The following is a 24,946-nucleotide window of genomic DNA, read 5'->3' on the forward strand; positions in this document are numbered from 1 at the left end:
GAAGTGTTTTGGTACATTTTAGAATCCAGAGCGACACTGGTTTCTATTTGTTAAATATCACGACAAATGTTGGAGAGCTTATTGTTTTGAATCTTTAAGCTAAATAAAGATCAGAGAGCCACGGTACAGTCCTCTTGGAAGGATGCACAAATTTGTCCTACGCTGATTTGAAAGCAGACTGTATTTTAAGAAAAGCTTTAAGATTGCTGCTGAGCACGGAGAGCATTTGTCTCGTGTGTGTATTCATGCAACTGAGATTGAACTCATTCAGATTGTAAGACGGATGATATATTTGCAATACATCTTGGACATTGTCCTCCAAAGATAAAAGGGTGAATGGCACAATCACTTTTTAGACCTATAATTCTGGGCACCATGCACTGAAATGATTTTCTGATTCACTTATTTCTTGAGGCTCTGTTCCTGACGTGTGTTTCATTTGCCTTCTAAGTGCATTAATTAGCGGCATCGGAATCTCTTTCTTAGCACTAATATATATAAAAAAAAAATCCTCATACTTACCATTATGGTTTATAGCTGTTAATATACAGCAAAAAATTGTAAGATTTTCTCCAATTACATAAGGCAGCGGGTGAACAGGTGAGTTGCCTTTGAATGAAATCAAAAGATCTGACTTTACCAAGCCTCTTTTCATCCAATTATCCATTTCACAATTATAGCTGATTACGTAAATTTCTAGATTCTAAATATATGTTTCGTGTTTATCCAAGTATTTTGATATATTCCGTTCTTACTCTTACTCTACTAACTTCTATTAAATGTTTCCTTTGTTTTGTGAATAATTTATATGCGCCTTTTTTTTTTTTCACCAAATAGTTACTGAGTATCTATCTTACTCTGTGGCAGGCTGCTGAGCTTTAACTGACGTCGAGTCCCTCCCTCTCGAAGCTTGCTGTCTGGTAAGGGAGACAACCATTAATCAAATAATTGCACACTTGAAAGTTGCTGCCTTTAGAAGTGCTGTGAGCTGGGGGAACAGGGGATGATTAGAACATGTAACAGGGAGATCTCATCTTCTTGGGTTCTCTGACTGAGACTAGGGTTCTCTGAAAAAGAACAGGATGGTTAGAGACCTGAAAGAGAGAGGAGCTAGCAGCAGGTGGAGACAAACATTGTCCCAGCAAGGGGCGCAGCCTGTGCAACGACACCGGAATGCTGGGGAGCTGAGCGAGGCCTGCAAAGGGCAGAGCCAAGAGCAATAAGAGAAACAGTGGCCTCCCGCTAAGGGGGTGGAGAGGCCTGTCACATGCATGCACAGGTCTCCAGTGGATGTTCATTACCCTGTGGACTAGGAGGCCTTTGAATGCTTTTAAGCTGAAAAATAATATGCAATTTGAGTTTTGAAGAGAATCATCCCAGTTGTTCTGCAAAGAAAGATTGGAGCTGGGCGAGATGGGTGCAGAGATCAGGTGGGAGGACCTCGTTATTCCTGGGCCACCGATGACGCTAGCTTGCTCCAGGATGGTGATGGTGGCATCAGGGACAAGGGGATACATCCTAGTAATAATCAGAAAATGAAAGGAACGTGGTGATAAATTGAAAATAGAAATGAGATATCTGTAACACAATTTTCTGAGGTCTGTTCTCAGTGCAGCCTGACTCAGGATTCAATGTCTGGCGGTTGAGACAAAAGTAAATTAAAAAAAAAAAAATCATGTATTTAAAATCTTCCCATGCACTAAAAATGGATGAATAATGTGTTTGTTTGCTTATTAATTTTATCCAGCCTAATCAATGCATTAATGTCAATATTTTGCGAAGAAATTGAGAACTGGCCTTTGCAAATTCTGTCTCCTTTGGAGACACAGTCCACCTCTCACTAGGGTCTTGCTTCATTTGGTGTGGTCTTTCCCCTTAGCCTGCGACTGTGGAATTGGCAGCAAAGGTGACCTTCATACAGGCTTGTTAAAAATATCTGCTCAAGAGAAACTGTATTCTGTTCGGAGAAGGCCAGGGCCATTTTACTCAGGTGTGGCTCAGATAATAGGAAATCACGTTATAATAGTGTTGAAAGCTACATCATCACCTTGCACTCATAAAAGAGAAATGATTTCTCATAGGCTACGCAAATGCGCACCAGCAGCTACCGTGGCAGATTGACCTAACACCATTTCAAGTCTTTTTTTTTTTTTTCCCAAGTTTTTGATGCTAGATAAGCATGTCTTGTTTATGTAAGATTTATCATTCTTCTGGCTGATATCCAAGAACTTCCCTAAGTCACAGCATTAGTTTCCCAGGAAAATCTATTCATTCTGACACAAACATGTTTCAACTGAGAAGTTGGATGAAGGCCTTTTCCTTCTGTTCCCTCCCGTCCCCGTCCCCTCCTGTCCTCTTCTATCCTCCCATCCCTACCCCTTCCCCTTCCGATTCCCCTCCCCTCCTCCCTCCCCTCTGCTTTCCTCTCTGTTTTAAAGAGTGACCACTTTTCTTGGTAACGACTCCTTTGGCAATGACTCTTTCATACCCTCATCATTTTATCCGTTAGAATGTCTGTTGACTTTTTTCAAACTATATCCAGAATCCAGACAGTTCTTACCACCTCCACCATTACAGCTTTCATCTAAATCAACATCATCTCCGGCCTATGTTATTGCAATAACCTCTGACTAGTCTTCTGGCGTTTAAGCTTGCCTCAGGGTTATATTCTCCCCACAGTAGTCAGTGACCCTTGAGCAACGTCCCCTGTAGCAGAACACTCCTGCAAGTAGATGGTTCCTTGGCTGTCCCTCCCAGAGTAGAGGCTGGGTCCCTATCATAGCCCTAAGGACACTGCATTATTACTGCACGTGGGCTCACCTCCTCCTCTCCTCCTCTCCTCCTCTCATCCTCTCATCAAGGAGCTCACACCCTGCCCTCCTTGCTGCCTCTCAGACATTCCAAGCATCCTCCCACATTAAGACTTCTTGGTTGCTATTTTTAATGCCTGGATGTTCTTCTTCCAGATATTGTGATTCGTTCCTTCACTTTTTTCAGCGATGTACTCAATAATTGTCTGATCAGAAAGGCCTTTTCTGACCACTTATCTAAAAGAGCACCTTTCCTATCATTCTCAATTACTTTTTCCTGCCTTAATTATCTTGGTTGTACATATCAAGGTCTTAACATATATGTGAGTTTATTTACCTCTTTCTTTTTTCTGCTGGAGTGTAAGCCCTATGATAGTTGGGGCTTTGACTTTTGTTCAGCCTAGCATCCCCAGCATTTAGAATAGTGCCTCATATCTACCAGGTACTCAATTACTTTTTTTTTTAAAGATTTTATTTATTTATTTATTCATAGAGATGCAGAGAGAGAGAGAGAGAGAGAGAGAGAGGCAGAGACACAGGCAGAAGGAGAAGCAGGCACCATTCAGAGAGCCCGATGTGGGACTTGATCCAGGGTCTCCAGGATCACGCCCTGGGCTGCAAGCGGTGCTAAACCACTGCACCACCGGGGCTGCCCTCAATTACTTTTGGTTTAAGGAAAATATTCCTTAGGTACTCAATTACTTTTGGTTTAAGGGATAAATATTGCTATAATTCACATTTTCTAGAAGCCAAAAAAGGCAGAAAACTGATTATTCCCTAAAGAAACCAGAAGAAATGAATCTCTGCCCACAGTGATTTTAGGATGTTTGACCTCCAGAACCATAGGAGAGAACACATTTCTGTTGCTTTAAGACACACTAAATTGGTGATAGTTTGTTTCAACAGCAATAAAAAACTGATAAGCTTCTGGAGCTATCTAAGATGCAGCCTCATAATCCTTTTTCACTCAGTGCTTCAGGTATGTATGGGTTGGAATTGGCATACATGGTAGTCAGTGTTGTTTGCTAAATGTTTATGGATTTTCTTTTGGGTATATGGTGGGATTGTGTGTTACTGCCCCCTTGAAGTTAGGTGTGACCATGCGGCTTTCTTAGAAAAATGATTAGTTAGTAGAAGTAGCATAGGTAACTTCCAGGTGAAGTTTATAACCCCTTGCGAATTTTGCCATACTGCCATTTTTCTTGTTGGAGTGTAGAACCTTGAAATAAATAAATAAATAAATAAATAAATAAATAAATAAATAAATTATTATATATTATATTATATATATTATATTATATATATTATATAAGTTTATTTATTTATTTATTTATTTATTTATTTATTTGAGGAGTGAGGGAGAGAGAATCCCAGCAGACTCCCTGCCAAGCATGGAGCCCACAGTGGGGCTTGATCCCCTGACTCTGAGACCACAACCCTGAGATCACAACCTGAGCTGAAACCAAGAATCTAATGCTCAACCAACTGCACAACCAGGTTTCCCACACGTGTGGAGTCTTGATGAGACATTCTCTCCATGAGCCTCCTGAGAAAATAATGAGCGCATTTCCTCAGCCGACACCAATGGACTTGTAGTGTGAGTAAGAGATCGTTTTGTGCAAGCTGCTGAGATTTGGGGTCTATTTTGCCTAAATAATAAAATCTAGCTCAAAGATTCTCAAGCATTTTGATCTTAGTATCTTTTTTACAATCTTAAAAAAAAATCTTGATATCCCAAAGAGTTCTTGTTTATGTGGGGTTATCTATCGATATTGATCATGCTAGGAATTAAAATAGGCATTCTTAAATAATTCACTTAAAAGTAAATCCATTTTATGTTCACATAAAAAATATTTTCATGGAAAAAAAACTGTATTTTCCAAAGCAAAAATAGTTTTATGAAGATAGTGGCCCTTTTATAGATATTTGTAAATATTTTTAATGTTTGGCTTTATACAAGCCAGCTGGATTCTCATATCTGCTTTCGCAGCATTCAAACTGTTGCCATTTGTTGTGGCTGAAGTATATGGAAAAGATCCAGCCTCTCATAATTATATTATATAGTTGTAAAGGAAGAAGTATTTTAATGCCCTTTTCAGATAATTGTGGATATTCTTCTTTGATATTACACTAGAACTCTGTAAGCAGTAGTTTTTTAAAGATGAGTTGCAATGCGGAACTGAAATCATATTAATGAACTTCTCACTGTTACATGAGATCCATTAGTGTGTCTTTTTTTTATTATTCAGGTATAATGAACATACAGTGTTATATTAGTTTCAGGCATTAACAATATAATGATTCAATAATTCTATACATTTCTCAGCATTCGACTGTAAGATTCCTAGAAGAAAACATAAGCAACACTTTATTTGACAAGAGCTATAGAAACATTTTTCTAAATATCCCTCCTCTGGCAAGGAAAATAAAAGCAAATTTAAGCTACTGGGACTAAATCAAAGTAAAAAGCTTCTGCAGCTAAAGAAACTGTCAACAAAACAAAAGGGCAATTTACTGAATTGGAAAAGATATTGACAAATGACATATCTGATAGTGGGTTAATATCCCAAATACATAAAGAACTTATTCAACTCAAAACCAAAAAACAAATAATCTAACTAAAAAGAGGCAGAGGACTCAAAAAGACATTTTTCCAAAACAGAAAACAAAAAAAAAAAACATCTGGAGGACCAACAAACACCTGAAGAGATGTTCACGATACTAATCATCGGAGAAATACAAATCAAAACCATAATGAGATACACTTCACACCTGTCAGGATGGCTAAGGCCATTGGTCTGTCTTGCCCGTAAACGCACGTAGGCCTGACTCTGGAAAGGCATCCATTTGGTGGTTTGAAAAACATTGACTCATTGGCTTTTGCAGATCTTCTAAATGTTAACACATTTCATTATACAAGATCAAAACTCAGTTCTTTAGTATTGCTAACAAAACCTTTAAAAAGGATTTTATGTCAGTAAGTTGTTAAAACACTGTTGCCAGACACAAAATTCTAGCATTCTTTTGAATATTCAAATTCCATTGAGTTTTGAGTATCAGCATTGTTTTCCTTGAAGTATCAAAACTCAATTTGTCGTCAAGAAACACTCGATTCTGCAAATATCAGCAAAATAAGCCTGAATAATTATGTTTTTCGGGTAAATTATTCTCTCATGTAAAAATGGTACATAATGAAAAGAACGTACAACGTGAACGGTATTTCCCGGAGATGACCACATGGCCAGCAGCTTCTGACATGGCTCTTAATGATCCTCACCCCTAGGAAATCATGCCTTTGTGTCACTCTCTCCCCTTGAATGTGGGCTGGAGCTGATGACTTGCTTTTAACAAATAGAATATGGCAAAAATGAGGAGGTGTCACTCCTGTGACTGGATTATAAAAGACTATGATTTCCATCTTGCTGGATTTGTCTCTCTGGTTCTTCTCAAATGCTTGACCCCACGGAGAGGGCGACCTGGCAAGAACTGGGAGTGCCCTCTGGCCAATAGCTGCAGGGAACTGAGGACCTCAGTCCAAGGACCTCAAGTAGCTGAATCCTGCTAACAACCACATGGATAAGGTTGGAAATGGATCCCTCCCCAGTTAGACCTTGATGTGTTTGTGGTCCCAGGTGGCACCTTGATTGCATCCTTGTAAGAAATCTGAGCCAGAGGACCCAGCTAAGCAGTACCTGAATTCTTGACCCACAGAAACCAAGATATTAAACGTGTGTTGTTTTAAGCTGCTAGGTTTTGGGGTAAACTATTCAGAAATGGATAACCAATACAGCTATCTACTTCATATATAGAAGTGCTTTATAGATATGTTTAATTTTTGTCACACGGAATATTAAAGTGTGTCCTTAAGTTCCAAGATTTAATGAAAAAATAAAGAACTTTTACTAATTCATCAAAGATATTCTTAAAACTGGAATTATAGTGCATGGGGATGAAGGCGACATAGTCTGCTAGTACCAGTTGGCTCTACTGCCTCAATCGGTTGTAAGCACTCAGTGATTCTGTTGCATCTGTACCGTCAGTGCAAATGCCAACATAGTGAAAGAGGACACAAGCCAACACAGTAAAAAGGACAAATGATGTATTGGGAATTGCTTCGATTTCACAGAACTCTTGAAAAGTTTCCCGGGATCCCTCGGGATCTGGGGATCCTACCTTCAGAGCTGCTGGTACAGACCATCCCAATGATCACGTGAGATGAATCGTTAACTTGCCATCTCTAGTCGATGTATTACTACACAGTAAAGTTGCTTCGGGGATGGCAATGCAAAATGCTCTCCCTCTAAAAAAGAAAAGTGGTTTTTATAAAGTTTTGAAACTCTGCCTAGGGAGTACATGCATGTAATGGACTCTGCTCATCGATTCAGGACTCCTGAAGCACGCCTCGCTCTCGCGTTTACCACCCGCCCAGGCTTATAAATAGCAAAGCAGCGTCGGTTATCACTGTTACTTGCTGCTGCTCGTATCAGCATCTTATTTCTTGATCACTAGGGAGGGTGGTGTTCATGTTTCTGTGCGTGTGTTTGTGTGGGAACGTGTTTTTGTAGGAGTTCTGTAAGAAGGAATCTAGTACAGCTTGGATAAGATTGATGACTATTTGCAAGTACCTAGTCCGTGCCTGGTTCAGCAGCACATATACTAAAACCGAAATGATACAGAGATTAGCATGGCCCCATGCAAGGATGACATGCAAATCCAAGTACATATTTCACTTGTATCTTATTATTACTAACATTGGTACTGTAGTGAATAATAATAATACTTCCTTAGGGCAAGGAATTTAGAAAATAAATATGTATGAATCAAAAATTATGCATTATTTTCTACCAAGATAAAATCCTTGCTAGTTTTTTTGTGTGTGTTTTCTTTCTTTTCATGAATTTGAAATTCAAATGGGTAATATTTTTAAAAATTTTAACGATATTAATGGGCAATTTGAACCCTAGAATTTGCTTTCAAACTTCTGCAGGTAGAAGTTCTTGCACTTGCAGGTAAATTAAACACCGAAGTACATTGATTTCATTGTGAAGAATCATGATTTCACATCACAAAGGCATCGGTATTCTATTATCCAAAATATTTTTTAAAAGTTAAAGCTTCTTCACTCTAGGTTAATTTTGTTTATATTGTTAAACATTTTATGTAAAGTGGTAATAAAATATGTTTTTGGCCTACTTTTTACATGCTGTCCTATATATTTTATAGACTCTAAGTTCACATGCGTGCATGCATCATTATACAAATCATAAAGCAAAGGAAAGACGTAGTAAGAAGGACATCATAATTATCTTGTATTTTTAAGTGATGGAGATAACATGTTTCAAGTTCCTGAAGAGTGATGTTATTTTATTAATTATGGATCCCTAGATATTAATTATGGATCCCTCGCTATTAATTATGGATCCCTAGATATTACAAGGCAGTCAGCAGTGGTTTAAAATGAAGGTGATATTCCCGTATGCATCCTACCCCAGAGCATGTCATGGTAGATTAACTGAGCTCAGATGTCTCCGCTGTTGATCCTTGTCACAGTGGCTGAGCTGATCCTTTGTAGCTGATTGACACGTTATGGCCAAAATTAATACGCTAGCCAGACCTCCGATAGACTGTCATGATGAAATCTCTCATTATTTTTCCACCTTGATTTCTACCAAGGAGTAGATACAAGTCCCTAAAAAGATAATGGAAAAAAATCTGAAAATAAGTAAATATTTTCTGTGGCTGGCTACTTGCTCATCTCTTTTTCACACTTACACCTATTGATTTCAAGATGAAATTAGTTTTAAAAATAAAAGTGCTCTTAAATGGTATAGAAACCGCATGTTCTTCTATCTTTCAGGGGTCAGAGAAGGGTCACCGTATATAGTTATATGTACACATATACATTTAACTATATATATAACTGTTTTATGTTTAATGGCCAGGGATTCCTGCTATTAAAAAACTGGGTTCTAGGCTATTACTGTTCTCATTTATTATTTATGAAGCTCTGTCAGTGTGCATGGTATTTAATGTTCGATGAAATTGTCCCAGACAAATTCCCCTCCCTCAGGAGCCTCCACGCTGAAAACAGGAGAACGATGCAGGGGAGGAGTTGTAGGAAGGACAGAGAGTGATTAAGGCTTGCACACTTGGCATTGATTTGCCCAGTAGGTGGACAGCGAGGGGGACCTGAAGCCCGGGAAATGATTTTGAGATTGAGAAGCCATTCAGTAGAGTGAAACCAATAACTAGAAGCAAGGAAAGGCATCCGAAAGGAGATCTCACCCTTTAAGTGAGGAATCTACATCTTCACCTCCGACATTTCTTCATACGCTGGGTTCACCTGGTTTCTCAGCATCACCTTACTTACTCATCGTGTTCCAAACCAGTGGGTCTCAAACTTGAATATCATCAGAGTCCCGTGCAGGCCAGTAGGCGTTGTTAAAACCAGTTGTGATTATGGGGCCACATGTGGGTCCAAGTACCTGAATCAGCAGGTCTGGGGTCTTGAGTGTGCATTTCTAACAGGACCTCAGGAACTGGTGGTGTTCCTTGGAGCACCTCCGTCCTACACTAGTATCTCCAATTCCTCTTACATCTCGTCTTCCAAACCGCAGCTGAGAGTTATCTCCAATGCTGAGCTCACACTCAGACAATTCCCCGGTTCTGTCTTTGCTTTCCTAGGCATGTCCTTCAGATTCGTGTTAGCTTTCTGACCGACCAGGTACGATCACTCTTCCTATCACTACTGCCAGCAACAAGAGAAACTACAATCACTACTCTGACTACTTGGAACACCTACTATATGCAAGACAATAATCACTCTTACGTGTATTATCTCACTACATAATGCTACTAGATCATCTGTATTATCTCCGCTTACAAGGGAAGAAGTTCATTTGCAGCAAGATTAATTCACTAGCAGTGAGTATCACAGAAAGGATATGAATGAAGGTTTTGTTTTGTTTTGTTTTGTTGATCATTATTTCCTTTTATTTTATAAATTCATTTTTTATTGGTGTTCAACTTGCCAACATATAGAATAACACCCAGTGCTCATCCCATCAAGTGCCCCCCTCAGTGCCCATCACCCAGTCACCCCCACCCCCGCCCTCCTCCCCTTCCACCACCCCTGGTTCGTTTCCCAGAGTTAGGAGTCTCTCACCAAAACCCATGTCTTTATGCCCATCTAGTATTCAGGCCCTGCCCCCAGTCCACCTCTTTCATGCAGTCCCTCATGTGGTGCAATAGTGAGCCTTCTCCCTTCTCTCAACTGCTAATGATCTCCTTTGTATTACAAAGGCCTAGGATGTGATGAGGTGGCATTAGCAATCAGTCCAGAAGGGATAGATTAATCAAGAAATGTCACTTGGATAATTAAATGCTTGTATGACACACACACAAATAAGTATCAGATGGAATAAAATCCGCAATGTAAAAGATAAAACTGAAAATTTTAAAATAAGATGTAAGATGCTAAAGTAAAATGTCACACAAGTGTAAATACAAACACCTGTCCAAATACAAAAAAACAAAAAACAAAAAACAAAAAAAACGAAAGTTAAACCAAAAACCAGGGAAGTTATTTGCAGTGAATTTGAACGGTGAAGGATTAGTTAAGGAAATATATAATTAACTGTCAAGTCTTCATGATTCACAAAGGAGGAAAACCAGATGGCCGATATGTTTATAAAAATATGTTTAGAATTCAGAAATAATAAGGGAAATTAATGTTGTATATCAGCACAATATAAGTCCACACACATGAGATTAGTACGTCTGAGCATTTGCAGAGATGTGAGCCCCAGGGAATTCCTGAGGTATGCTGTTAGCATGTGACTTATTTCAAGTGCTTTGGAAAGAAGTTTGAAATACCTACTGAAGTTGATGATGTAGGTACCTATGACTCAGCTCATTCTACTTCTAGGTAAAACTCCAAAACATGTCTTCAACGGACACACAAAGGCATATGTGCCAGGATGTTTACCACAACGTCCTTATAATAGGAATACATCGAGAACAGGCACATATTCTTAATAGGTCATTGGATAATTAATTTTTATATTCTATTTATATAACCCTTCAGTTAAAACCGTTCAACAAAATCCACATGCGTTATCATGGATCCATCTCATGAACGTAATGTAGAATATAATTAGTAAATCACAATGTGTACCAAAGTGATACTATTTTTATAAACTTAAAACACACAAATCCTAGATGTTATTTGTGAATCCAAACATATGAGTTAAAGTAAATATACAAACAAGAACATATACCAATTTCGGGATGATGGTTACCTTTGGGAAAGGGGAGGGAGAAAGGGATGAAGATTGGCCTTAATTGTATATGTAATCTTTTGCTTATCATTTAGATTAAAAAATCTGAACCAAATATGGCAAAGTGCTAATACTTGTTAAATTAATGTGGCAAATACTTTTTTTAAAGATTTTATTTACTTATTCGCGAGAGACACAGAGAGAGGCAGAGACACAGGCAGAGGGTTTCCCTGCGGGGAGCCCGTGGTGGGACTTGATCCCAGGACCCCAGGGTCACGACCTGAGCCAAAGGCAGACGCTCAACCACGGAGCCACTCAGGCGTCCCAATGTGGCAAATACTTTGTGTTCTTGAGTCTTGCTTTTTATTTCCATATAAAATTGTTTACAAGGATTGCCTTCACTACTTTCTTTCCTTCCAAAACCTATACGATGAGTATAATGGTTTGCACAACAATTTCTCAGAAAAATCAAACAAGCTGTCAAAGTATTTATTACATATATGTTCATTACAGGTAGAGCTAAAAGGAGTAAGACAGGTCCTCATCCAAGGAGATGGAGAATATATAACCAGAGAAATCAAGTTAAATTACATGAAACAATTAAAGAAAGTTAAGTGCTATGATGTATAACAGCATTTCCCAAAAGATCCTTGAGATGTTAATAGATGTTTTATTAAAAAAAAAAAAAGGCTTCTATGGTCAAATAAGTTTGGGAATTATTTCATAAGACATTACCCTCCTAGCAATTCACAGTGCCCATTAACATACTAATGACTGAAAGCTTTTGCAGCAAAGAAAATGGTTGTATTTTGAAGCCAGAATGTTCAAAATGTCTTTCTCCAAGGAAGACTTTGTTAAAATGTTTCCTTTTTTGATCATGAAAATTTTAGAAATGAAGAAACAAAAATAACACAAGGTTAACGGTATTTTTTCAAACAAATGGAACATATTGATGACAAAACATTTCCAAAACTAATTTTGCTGGAAACATTTTTTCTTCATTTATTCATTCACTTCATTCAACAGGTATTGTGAAATATCTGAAAGGAAATGATAGTTTCATAGTATATAGGAAATGTATGCAATCCAATGTATAAGATTTCCCAGAATTAAATCATGAATGATTTCTCAGAGTAAAAGAACTCAACCCTTTAACGTTATATTGAGCATAAATCTATTTGCAATTTTATTAAAGAATTAATTTATATGAATATTTGTAAATACTAGGTATATCTCCTTGGGTCACAAGAGTATAATTTCGACACAACAATAAATAAAATTGATTAAGCAAAAATTTGTTGACTTACGCTTTATTTTTCATTGCCCATGCCTATCGCACTGTTAGCCAAACTTAATATCAGAAAGGAACTTCCCTTATTTCTACCCTTGTGACAATTTACAAATATATTAAATTCAGATGTTAAATGAAAATATCAAAATTTTGAAGTAGATATGTAAGATCTAGTACTAAGAGTTAATAGTTAACCCTTGTCCATTTGAGTGTTTCAGAAAAGCACTCTTGATTCTCATTTCAGAACCACTACCATTTATACCATTTTATATTTGGTGAAATTCTGCTGCTATTTGCTTAAAGATAAAACACTTGAATCTCATTCTTTCTGAATTTTTCATTTTCTTATAATTCCTACAGCTCTTTAAAAATTGTTTTAGGACTTACGTAAGAGAATGTTTCTGCCCTTTGCAGAAACTAAATTTGTATATGATAAAATCTCATGTGAAGTATAATTCAATACATTTAATATTATTCAGGTTAATTAGGAATTCTGATTGTCCTAAGAGAAATTCACATCAATACTAAGAAAGTATGGGACGCCTGGGTGGCTCAGCAGTTGAGCATCTGCGTTTAGCTCAGGGCGTGACCCCGGCCGGGGTCCTGGGATCGAGTCCCACGTCGGGCTCTCTGCATGGACCCTGCTTCTCCCTCTGCCTGTGTCTCTGCCTCTCTCTGTGTGTCTCATGAATAAATAAATAAAATCTTTAAAAAAATACTAAGAAAGTAATCTTTGTTTTCAGACTTATGTTGGAATCTAATGCTGGAAATGGTTAAGTGGTTTCACAAAAAAATTCTACAGGTACCTAGTTTTCAGAGATGTGATTCTTCATCTGTTTTTGTTATTTCAGTCTTGGAAAGATAGTGATGTAAACAGTAAATGTGTATCTTCTCTAGTTTTATTACCTTTTAATATTGAACTGAAATGTTAATGATAAATTGATTTTATATAGAGTAAAAGGCAGGTGAAAAAGAATGATACATTATCTGGGTGCTTCCCATAATGTTAGTACTTGAGATACTGTTCTCAGAGTAAAGTCACAATTAATAATTGCTTGAAATTTTCTGTCAGTAAAGAAAACCCTATTTGGTTTAAATGCACTGTTAGACCTTTGCGGTATTTCAGCCAGATGTTCTTCCTAACCATCTAACTCACTTGTTTCACTATCGGTGGAAAATCTATGACTCAATTCTGGCAGTTAACAGGACTTAATGACAGGACATTAACTCACTACTCACAACTGTCTGCATAATAAAATGGTATCACCAGTAGTCCACTTAGGTTATTATAAGACAGTGGAATAATCTGTGTTACAAGTAAATTAGAATTTTTTCTTAATTTTTTAATTTTTTAAAAAGATTTATTTATTTATTTATGATAGACATAGAGAGAGAGAGAGAGAGAGAGAGAGAGAGAGAGGCAGAGACATAGGAGGAGGGAGAAGCAGGCTCCATGCAGGGAGCCCGACGTGGGACTCAATCCTGGGACCCCAGGATCACGCCCTGGGCCAAAGGCAGGCACTTAAACTGCTGAGCCACCCATGGATCCCCATAAATTAGAGCTATATATACATTATGAAGATAAGCATGTAACATTTATTTTTGTAAACAATTTCTCAGATGAGGACATTTTTCAGATGGACCTTCATTGTTTTTATAGGTGCAACTATGGACATGTATGTCTTCGAGTATTAATTATCTAAACTCGTGTCATTATCAAAGTGTTCCTCCCTTCCGGTTACCCCTAGCCATTTTGCCATATCTATATGTTGGGTTTTTTTAAGATTTTATTTATTTATGAGAGAGAGAGAGAGAGAGAGAGAGGCAGAGACACAGGCCGAGGGAGAAGCAGGCTCCATGCAGGGAGCCTGACATGGGACTCAATCCCGGGACCCCAGGATCACGCCCTGGGCCGAAGGCAGGTGCTTAAACTGCTGAGCCACCCAGGCTGCCCTATATGTTGGTCTTCCCTGAAAACTAGGTGTGTAGTATCAGGTTTGAAGGAAAGGTAAATCTTGTATAAAAGAACATCAGAATGAAGAATATTTTAGTTATCTATTGCTACATAGCAAATTACCCCCCTCCCCGACACACACACACACATCTTTGTGACATATACCAGCAAGCACTTATTATCTCATACAGTTTCTGTGTATCTAAAATTTAGTAGTAGCTTAGCTGAGTGTTTCTGGCTTGAGGTCTTTCATGAGGAAACAGTCAAGATGTTACTTGGGGTTGCATTCATCTGAAGGCTTGATTGGGGTGTGAAGATCTGCTTTCAAGATGGCTTAATCTATGACTGGCAGGTGCGGCTGACTTTTGGTAGGAGGCCTCAGTTCCTCATCATGGGGCTAGCCCTTTGAGTGCCCTCTTTACACTGCAGCTGGTTTCCCTCCGAGTGAGTGATAAAGAACAAGGCAGAGGCCAAATGGCTCGTATGAACTAAGCTTGGAAATCACATACTATTGTTTCTGTAATATCTTATTGGATATCCAGGTATCCAATGTGGGGGACGACTATGTACGTGTGTGCATATCAGAAAATGATGGTTCTTGGCGGAGACCACCTTAGAAGCTGGCTTCTATATGTAAGGAGGGAAAGAAATAGCAGCATAATCTGAATTAAACACTATACCTTGACTTCGTTTCAGGCCAATGAAGATCTCAATCACTTACAATAATTTCTACTGATTTCTGCAAGGTGAAGTAGCACAAGATATGTGGTATTGCTGTCTGTATATATGGATCACATTCATTCATGTCAATAATTTTGAAATCTAGGTCACACAGAAAGTTGTCATTTTATGGTGGGGCAGCTCTAGTGTCATACATCAAGAAGGTGTAGAGCTAGAATTAGAAAAGTAAGATCCAGGGTTCTTGTCTTTTAACCTTTGGTCATGGTCATTGCTTCTGGCCAGTCCAGAGGTACCTCAAGAGATTCTCGGTCTGCTTATTACTGAAACGGGTCAATATTAAGCATCCATCTCCAGCCATTGTTCTATGAAACTGTAATTCAGAGAGATGTCAATTTTTTGCATCTATTCCACTGGTAGATGTATATGCTCATAGGTTTTAAGACTTTTGTGACACATTTTGATGATGAAACAATGAGGTCTGGAAGCAAAGACAGTGTGTAATTCACCTCCACACATATTAACTTTGCAAACATCAAGGCATAGTAAAAGGAAATGCATCATTCTAGGCAAGCAGCTGAATCATAGCTGTACAGCCTGACTTTTAGCATGAAAACCAGGAGTGGAACAGTGAAGAGTTATGAGCACTATAAAGGCAGATGAAGGAAGAACAGTGGGAGGATAACGATAGTTTTGGAATTATGGCTCAAGATGTTGTTCTTACATCCCTTTCAATGGAAATAATTTCCATTCTCGGCACAGGGTGAGCTGTTAAAGTAAATGTCAAGATAAACTTGAGATATTTTGAATAAGAGATGTTAAGGTCAGTTCAGATGCTCACTGTCTTTGTTTGAGACCAAGACATGTTCACAAACACGCATTGTTTTTGATGAATGGCTAATTAGACTGAAGGGGAAACAAGGATGCACCTGGTATCTTTCTGCATCATGGGATCACATTTCCTGGATATATTTTACTACCTGGTTCCAGGAACTCTCAACGTCAAGTATTATCAGCTGCAAAACATCAGATATTTTTATACTTAATTAGGCTAAGTGTCTGATTTATGACACCGGAGTCAAGGCTTCAAGTGAGGTCATTCACCTCAAAGAGATCAACACCCATCATGGATAGATCTGCTACTGCATTGCTGCTTGACACTCAGGATACTTTAGTAGACCCATTGACTATTATCAGAATTTAAAAAAAAAAATGTTTTCTGTTTGTAGACCTCAATTCCTGGCCTCTTATAAAAATCCAAAAAATTGAAAAATAATTTTCATATAGACTTGGAGTAGGAGTAATGGAGCTCTCTTTGAAAATTCTAGAATTTATTTGCTGGGTTTATTGTGCAGAAGGTGGAAAGAGGGGATAGTGAAGGTTATGCTGTGTTCATTTTTTTTTTTTTTTTTTTGGTCTGGTCATGTAAACTAGGTGAAAAGATGAATCTCTGATGAATCAGATTCCTGATTTGAGGAAAGTTTAGCAACAAGCCTATTTACAAAGATGTGGTCAAGATTTAGGGAAAATAACAAATATGGTTCAGGGCCCTTGCAACTGTGTAATAGCAGAGAACTATTGTTATCTTTAGGGTTTTAGGGGCAGGGGACGGGAAAAGTAGCAGAATCCAGAGTGAAGTGAGTCATTTGAAGTGCTGTGGTTTCAACAGAGGGATGCAGCTGACCAGTAGTGACCTGACTGGGAGGAACCAGGAAAATAAATACGCTGTCCTCCCTCTCCTGCCGACCTCTAACCTCTAGTACTAAACCCAGCTGGAAGCCCGTCCGTGCGGCTCGTATAGGTCAGGTTCTGGAGCACAGAGCAAGACAGAAAACTGTGGAGTGTGGATTTGGAGGGGCAAAGGGAAGATATCAAGCATGAAGGCATACTTTTAATTAGCAGAATTCAAATAAAAATACACGCTCTTATTCCTGACCTCACTGAAACTAGAAATTAAAACATTATGAGGTCACCTCTAGAATGTGATTGCCTGAGTTTGAATCTTAGCTCCAACACTGACCTCTGGAGATGACTTGCTGTCTCTAGGCTTCGTCATTAAAGAGAATCATGGTGCCAAGCCCATAGGTGGTTGTGAGGAATAAATGAATGTGAATATGTAAGCACACAGACCAGTGCCTGGCATACAGTTAGCATTATATGACTTTGTTATTATTATTGATTTAAGTCCCACACAGCATCACATAGTTGTATCGCTCCTTTTAAGGACAAATAATGTATATTGGGGTAACTTGGATTCCTTGGGTTTTCCAGTATTCTTTAGTGTTTGGCTATAACCTAAGATTAAATATGTAGGTTGCAGCAATTAAATGGAAATCCTTAACGGCCCCACTTCTAACTGAAGTAGGCAGGAAACATTTCCCTGAATATTCTCATAACAACCAGGAAGTGTGGTGAATTTCTTTACTCCAGAAGATGACTAGCTGGGTTGGTACCATGTGAATTAAATATGTGATGGAAAAATTTAGTCAAATGCTCCAGCTTCCTCCACTAAATGAATCCCTTTAGGAAGCATTTCAAATGTGCTTATTGCACAGAATGGTAGAGATAAAAATAAGTCTTTGACTTGGAACAGTGCCTTTTCTTGAGATTTATTATCTAATTAAACAATTTCACAATTAAAAAAAAAAGCATTTACATTTCCATAGGAACCAAGAAACAGCAGTAATAGTGTTAGCAACTAGCACTTGTAAATCCCAGTAGAGTTTGCAAAGGGTCTTCACATTTACTGGCTCAATGGTTTTCAAGCTTTTGTTCAGCCATTGAACCCTTTGGTTGTCACGTGCTTGCAGACGCGTGTATCACAGGACAATGGAGCGTTCTGGTTCAAGCCCACATGATTCAAGCCCCCACTTCTCCCCACCCAGAGGTAATTCCTATTGACGGGTGCTGGGTTTCTGAGGAGGACAGTGTGAAGGCTACTTTGTCAGTTTTGTTCTTAGTCCCTTCCCTTTCTTGGGTGCAGGCCTCCGCCTTGTGGAGTCCTGTTCTGCACATGGAGCGTTGGGCCTCAGACAGTCTTCCCTGAAAATATTCGTGTTCAAGTAGAGGGAATTCTCACCTAGTGAGGACTTTGAGAACAGAAGGAAACAATGAGGAGAATTAAGAAGACCCAGAGCATTCCTTTTACATGCCCCACTGTGATTGCTTGAAACCTGACATCGCATCTGTGACCAAGAGTTAGCCAAGTTTGGGATTTTAACTTCCCCAAATCCCACGGTATATAATCCATCCAAGTAAGAACTGATGGATTGTCCTCCTTAGTCAGCAGAACACACGCAGTCTCCTAAGCAATGAACTTTCAGGAGGCGATCGAAGGCAAACTCAATTAAGCCTTGTTTTCGCTACTACTAAGCTATTTATGCACACAATATTTAAAATAATCTCGAGGTGTACGTGTATGTGTGCGCGTATGCTCTGTCCCCTGCTCCCCCAGTCTTTTTCAATCTGTCTCCTCTCTTCCTCCCTCTCTGAAGACTTGTTTTGTCAGGCTCTAAGTTGAGTTCCGTGCACCATCTCTTTTAAAATTCACATTATTTTAAAATATAAATTAAAATTTACATTATTGTTTTATTTTTTAAAAATATTATTTATTTTAAAATTCACATTATTATTACTATTGGGATAAGGACATTGTGGCTGGCCTAAGTACCTTAGGTAAAGTCTTAACTGTTAGAATCTGCCCCTAGTCCACACTCTTAACTGCGATACTAAGCCACTTGCACAAGCGGACACATTGCAGCTCCAAAACTGACAACAATAATAGCGGCACAAATTTGGAATGTCAATAATCATGGGAAATCCATGTTAAAAATAAAGGAAAGCACAAAGTTTAATTCTATCCTATGTTCTTTGCTTAGAAACTTGGAGAGGAATTTGATTATATCAGTTTTCCTGTGTTGGTCTCTAAGTGGCTTCTGAGGAAAGGATGTGATCTGACTCAGCGGAAACCACGTGAGGACTGGCAAGGGGCGGGCCTCCTCAAGGGGTGCTCACTTTCTGCCTGTACCTTTATGAGAATCTGTCCCAGGTGACTCAGAAGTTCCTGGAAGGTAGCATTATTCCACTCCGCTTGTAGCTGGATATGTTTGAGCTTCACATGGGTGATCCTGCTTATCATTCAATCTCGGACCAGACGTTATCTACTTGGAGAGGAGGATCTTTCTGAGCAGCACCCCCCCCCCCACCAGCTCCCTATCTGGTGTCGGAATCCCAGGACTGTTAAAACGAGAATCGCTCCTTGAAATTATCTTGCTTATTTATTTATTCTTTTAATTACCAAGTCTGTACGTTTTCACCAGAATATAAACTCCACAGGGCAGGAATCTTTGTTCATTTCTGTGTCCTCGGAATGTAGAATATCATCTGGTACATATAAGGCAGCGTGTAAATATTTGCTTAGTGAATTAATATTCTGAAGTTCTTGAGGTTTGCTCAGTAATATTAACAATTTTCAGCCAAATACCATTTCAAATGAGATTGATAAAGAGTTCTTAATGGCATTTTAAATCCTTAAAAAATGTAATGTAAAGAAAATTAAAAAGCTGCACAAATAGAATAAAATATAGAATTTTAAATTCAATATGACTTTAACTGTAAAGGTTTGAAAGAGAAAAACCTGTAAAGATGTCAAAATATTAAATACGGCTGCTATAGTGATGAGTTATGAGTAATTTTCTCTCGTACTTACAAAACAGTGTGATGAGCACAAATTACTCTTATATGGAAAATCTAACCAAGAACTGAAAAAAAATTGTAAATGGATCGACAATATTTTCCAAAGCTACAGTTTTGTTTTCAGAAATATTTTCAAATTAGGTATATTAGAGAATAATTGTGACAATAATTGTGACAATAATCATGATGATTAAAATGAGAGTAAGAAAGCGAGAAAGAAACAAATTTGGGGAAGCTAGAGATGTGAGTCATTTACTCTATATATACATATTTTTTTTGCATAAACCTGCACAAGTTTAACTAGTAATATTTATAATAGTCTTTTCATGGTCTTTTAAAAGAAGAGACCTAAAGAACATTATAAAATATCAATCATGATCTGAAAATGTGCTACACAGACAAAGGGTAATTAAAAACTTCCACTTGGAAGTTCGTGCACTACTGACGTCTAACAATCTCTTGGGTTTATGGTGCCGTGTAGGAGGGATAAAGAATCTTTAGCCGGACTTGAAGTCATCCAGGTAGACCGTACATCAGTGAGAGCAGGACCCACATCTTTTCAGACGCTTGTATCTCCAGGGCCTAGTGTGGTGCCGCAAGGGGTTCAACTACTTTTTAATACGTGAATATATTACATGCTATTTTTTTTTACAAGATTTGATATACGGAACCAAGTTATTTCTTCTGTTCTATTGTTATATTCCTATATAATAATATTTCATATTTTTGTTCTATATTTGAGGAGAAAAGTTGCCTGCCCAGTGACTGAATCTTGTGTTTTTCACTCAGAGTCCATTGAAATAGGAGTATTTATGTTCACACTTCAGAGCATTATAAATGGCTACGTCAAATCAAATTGCATCAACTTAAATATACACGTACAGGAATGATCTGGATGTTTTCCTGGAGTCCTATAAGGAAAGCATAAAACTGCAAAAATCTACTTCAGTAGTGGCTTTAAGTCTCATTCTAAATGTTCTAGTTGGGAGGTAGAGAGATAATTCTTCCTTCTACTCTAATTATATTTTTATTCATGAAAATATATCCACATCTTCCTTCTAGCTCTATGCTGTAGTGGCAATTGTTATTAAACCATCTCTTTAAAGCATCAGTTCTTAACCTGGGCTGCATATTGGAATCACCTGAGGGGCATTAAAAATGACCAATGCCTAAAAAAAAAAAAAAAATTTTTTTTAATTGAAAAAAAAAAAAAAGACCAACGCCTCCTTCCCAGCCTAGATATTTTGATTTAACTTATCTGAGGGTAGCCTGGGGTACTGAAGTGTTTAAAAACCCAGAGATAATTTGAAGGTGCGACCAAGGTTGAGAGCCACTGATTTATACTGTTAACAACATTTTCTTATTTAGACAATGCTATTGTTTTCCAAACCAACCAGCTGACCCATAAGCCCCAGACCTGCAACTGGTACTAACTTATTTACCGAAGTCCTTCCAAACAATGTGTATAAATGGTTTCTAGGTGATAAAATGTTTTCCCTTTTAGACAATATGTCAAACAGGTCATTTGTCCCCATGTTAAGGTTATTACAAAGGTTATTTCTGTACCGTTTTTAATCATTTCTTTTGTGTTCTTAGCGTCATGTCCTGATCCGTACTTCACTGGGATTATTCCTTAATGTTTCCCTTTTCACAAGTACATTGGAGAGGACTACACTTTGAAGATTTTATCCTTTGGCTAAAAATTTTAGGATGGAATTGAAAGATGAACTTATGAGAAAGTTAAAGTAGGAATAGTATATTGAACTAACCAAAATGTACCCTCTGGAACTCATAAAGAGGGAAGAAATTTGAAAATTTTAATACAGCTCTGCTTTATGTAAGACTGGAAAATGAAACAAGATATTCTTCATTTCCCAAGATCTCAGAAACCCAAGTCATATTCAATTTGGAACTGACAAGTCTATTTAAACGATAAATTAGTTTAGAAAATTTGGGGGAAGATATCCACTGTTTTTAAACTCAGTTTCCTGTAGTTTGGTGGCTTAAAAACATTATTTATATATTGATTTAGTAGTATAGTATTGAGTAGAGACTTAAGGGATTTTATGCTTTTACTTCTTATGCATTAGTGCATTTTTAAATTTAAAATGTGGCTCTTGAGGAAACTCAGATAATCTTTAGCGTATGGCCAAGAAGGCATAAGACAAATAAAAATAATAGAAGGCCTAAATGTGAGACAAATAAAAATAAGGCAAAATATCTAAAGTCTTTACTTTGAGTGCAGCTGATAAGGATGGGATACATTACAAAATAAGCCAAATTAAGTTACATAGAAACATTTAAAGCCAATTTGCCCTGATATGGGTTTTCTAGCTATGTGCAAAGGGGAGAAGGGAAGGTGTTTAATTTTTTTTTTTTATTGTGTGTTTGCCAAATAAAAGGAAGTCCATGTGTCACAAGTGAATGAGCTATATGCTTGTTCTTTCTTATTGCTACAATAACTTCTCTTCGAGTAAATGAAAAAGGAATCAGGTACCTGTTTGGGGTAACTTGCCAGCTAGGAGAGCAGCTGAAAACTTAGCATTTCTCCAAAGGGGCGATGGGCTAACTGAAGGCCAGTCTTTCGTCAGCAAGACAGTGATAGGGGGTGGCAGCCTGTGCTGGATTAATCGTAGTTATTACCCCGGACCTAAACTGGCTGAGATGAACCTCCAAAGGAGATAACGCAGAGTGGCAGTTCATTAGCCTACGTAGACTAATTAAACATCTAATTAGATTCTTACTGGGAAATACCTTCATGTGATTATGAGTCCAGAGTGACTCAGCAAGCCCACAAATTGGATTATCTGGATCTTAAACTCTCATAAAAATAATGGTGTTCCAAGAGTTAGCTTGTTCTCAAAATAGTAAGTGATGAACTTAGGAGTTAATTAGATGTCACTTATTTCCTCATTTATTTATTAAGTAGTCAATTCTGGGATCCCTATTTTCCTTCTTTATTGCAATTTCAAAATCATTATCACACTGAGAGCTTACTTTAAGTCAGACGCCCTGCTAAGCAGGGAACGGGCGTCATATTGCTGCATCTTTTACGACTGTCCCATGAGGGAGGGGTCCTGAGTCTTCTTCGACAGCCGTGAGAGAGCTGAACCTGAGAGGTGACTACCTGGTTCACATCGCCACCCTTAGGATAGACCCTGGGCCCCGTCAACAGGTAGACCGTGTGCTACACCGATGCAAAATGCAGACTCATTTTGGTACTAGCTTAATAGTTCAGTATTCTTCTAATTCTATTGGTTCTGCTCGTGTTTCTCAATGATATTATCTTCAAGAGCTATTTTTAAAAGATATTATTTGTTTATTTATTTGACAGAGAGCAAGGGGCAGAGGGAGAACGAGAGAGCTGAGCACAGAGACCAGCAAGGGGCTCCACCTCAGAACCCTGAGACCATAGCTTATGCCCAAATCAAGAGTCAGTCGCTTACCCAGCTGAGCCACCCCGGCAGCCCAAGAGCTGTTTATAGTCATTTTTAGTTGCCTGCTTTTGCTATTTTTGGGAACCATAGCCTAACAATCTGGTGCAGGTTGTTGGCACAGCTTCATTTCTTTGGCCAGGCTGAGACCTAGAGAAGAATCCTCTTAGGATCCTGATTGTTTACCGCAGGATTCCTCACCCGCGTATCATTTACATTTACACTAAAGTATTCTTTGTTGTGAGGGACTCCCCTGTACACTGTAAAATGTGTAACAGCATCCCTGACCTCTCCACCCGCAACATGCCAATAGCAAACCTCCCTTTTCCCTGTCCCTAGTTGTGACGACCAAGAACGTCTCCAGACTTTACCCAATGGTTCCTTCGGGCAAAATTACTCTTGGTTGGGAACCATGGTTTACAGAGTCAAGAAATGGTATTAAATATTTGTGTACTAACCATAGCTATTACAACTACTGTGTTATGGTTGAAGTTCTACACACTGGTTGACAAAGAAAAATTGCATTGGGCAGAATTAGACAAGGAAGAGTAGTATCGAGACTGTTGTAATAGGGAAGAAATATTGAACTCATTCATTTGGGGAATATAAAAAATAGTGAAAGGGAATAAAGGGGAAAGGAGAGAAAATGAGTGGGAAATATCAGAAAGGGAGACAGAACATGAGAGACTCCTGACTCTGGGAAACCAACTAGGGGTGGTGGAAGGGGAGGTGGGTGGGGGGTGGGGGTGACTGGGTGACGGGCACTGAGGGGGGCACTTGATGGGATGAGCACTTGGTGCTATTCTATATGTTTGCAAATTGAACACCAATAAAAAATAAATTTATATAAATAAAAAAAAAAAGAAACAAGAGGGAGAAGAGTTTTAGACACTACGGAAAGCAAGGAGGAAAGTACTGGAAGACCTTAGTGGGGATCTTGGTCCCTGGGCCATGTGATTGCTAATTGATGTCGGTGGAAGTTGGACTCCCACCCACCCCAGAGACTGCCAGATAGGGGTAACTATCATTCCTGATAATTACATTTCAGAATAATGGCCCATGGGTCCTTGAGAAAGATAGTCCTGGCTTGTAAAACCTGCAAGAGGCTGGGAGGAGATTTACATATCAAAGGAGTAAAAAAAAAAAAAAGAATTTGCAACTGCAAATTTTTAAAAGTAAATGCTCTAAGACAAAAGAGGCTGGGAGGTGGGGCTTAGGGTCAGAAAGAAACCTGTCTGAAGCTCAGTCAAGCTGATGAGAATGGTAAACCCATCCTGGTGAGAGTTACAATAATGCTTTCATATTTAGGGTGCATTTAGGACATGTCATTTTTAAGTCCGAGGTTGGGTTGGGATTTATGCAGCCTTCACGATCTCCCAGTAAAAAATGCCTGTGGAAGGCTGTGGAGTTCCACGGCCTGCTTATTGCCCTCAGCTTACGCCTACCCAAGTTTCCATTATCTTCCTTTTATGGAACTAACACTCACAACCAGAGTCTCATCAGCTGAGCGTAAGCTGCCTTGGCTCTCAGCAGATGATGAGCATCCATTATCCATTTTCCACACGGAGATCCGTTGTAAATGGTTTTAAGCATTGCAGGTTAAAGGACTAGGGCAGGTGCTATCTTCTTTATTTTTCATTTCTGAAGCGTGGCACGTAGTAGGAGCTTAATAGTTGCTTGCTTCATACATGGACGACACCTGGGTCTCTATTTTCATGGGTGTTCAGCTGTGTCAAAGTCAGCTGGACTCTTACCTGAGAAGTCCTCAGAAAAGCAGAAACAGTGTCCTGCTTCCCGGGGGGAGG

The 24,946-nt window shown here is 38.5% G+C and overlaps 1 protein-coding gene and 1 non-coding gene across 6 annotated transcripts in view; both read left to right on the top strand.

Moving 5' to 3' along the window:
* The first annotated feature begins 865 nt into the window (after nucleotides 1-865).
* Nucleotides 866-24,946, top strand: part of INPP4B (inositol polyphosphate-4-phosphatase type II B) — a 440,596-nt gene continuing 416,515 nt past the window's right edge. For 4 of the 5 annotated variants that reach the window (XM_072755181.1, XM_072755185.1, XM_072755179.1 and 1 more), the window contains exon 1: nucleotides 866-920. The gene's annotated coding sequence lies outside the window, so the exon portion shown is untranslated. Of the gene's footprint in view, nucleotides 921-9,492; nucleotides 9,735-24,946 lie in introns of those variants that run through there. The other variant, XM_072755180.1, reaches the window with a different exon arrangement.
* Nucleotides 7,443-7,546, top strand: LOC112911655 (U6 spliceosomal RNA). Its single transcript, XR_003233408.2, has one exon. It is a non-coding gene; the product is annotated as a U6 spliceosomal RNA (small nuclear RNA).

Source organism: Vulpes vulpes, chromosome 4, assembly GCF_048418805.1.
Source record: "Vulpes vulpes isolate BD-2025 chromosome 4, VulVul3, whole genome shotgun sequence".
In the NCBI taxonomy this organism is placed as follows: domain Eukaryota; kingdom Metazoa; phylum Chordata; class Mammalia; order Carnivora; family Canidae; genus Vulpes; species Vulpes vulpes.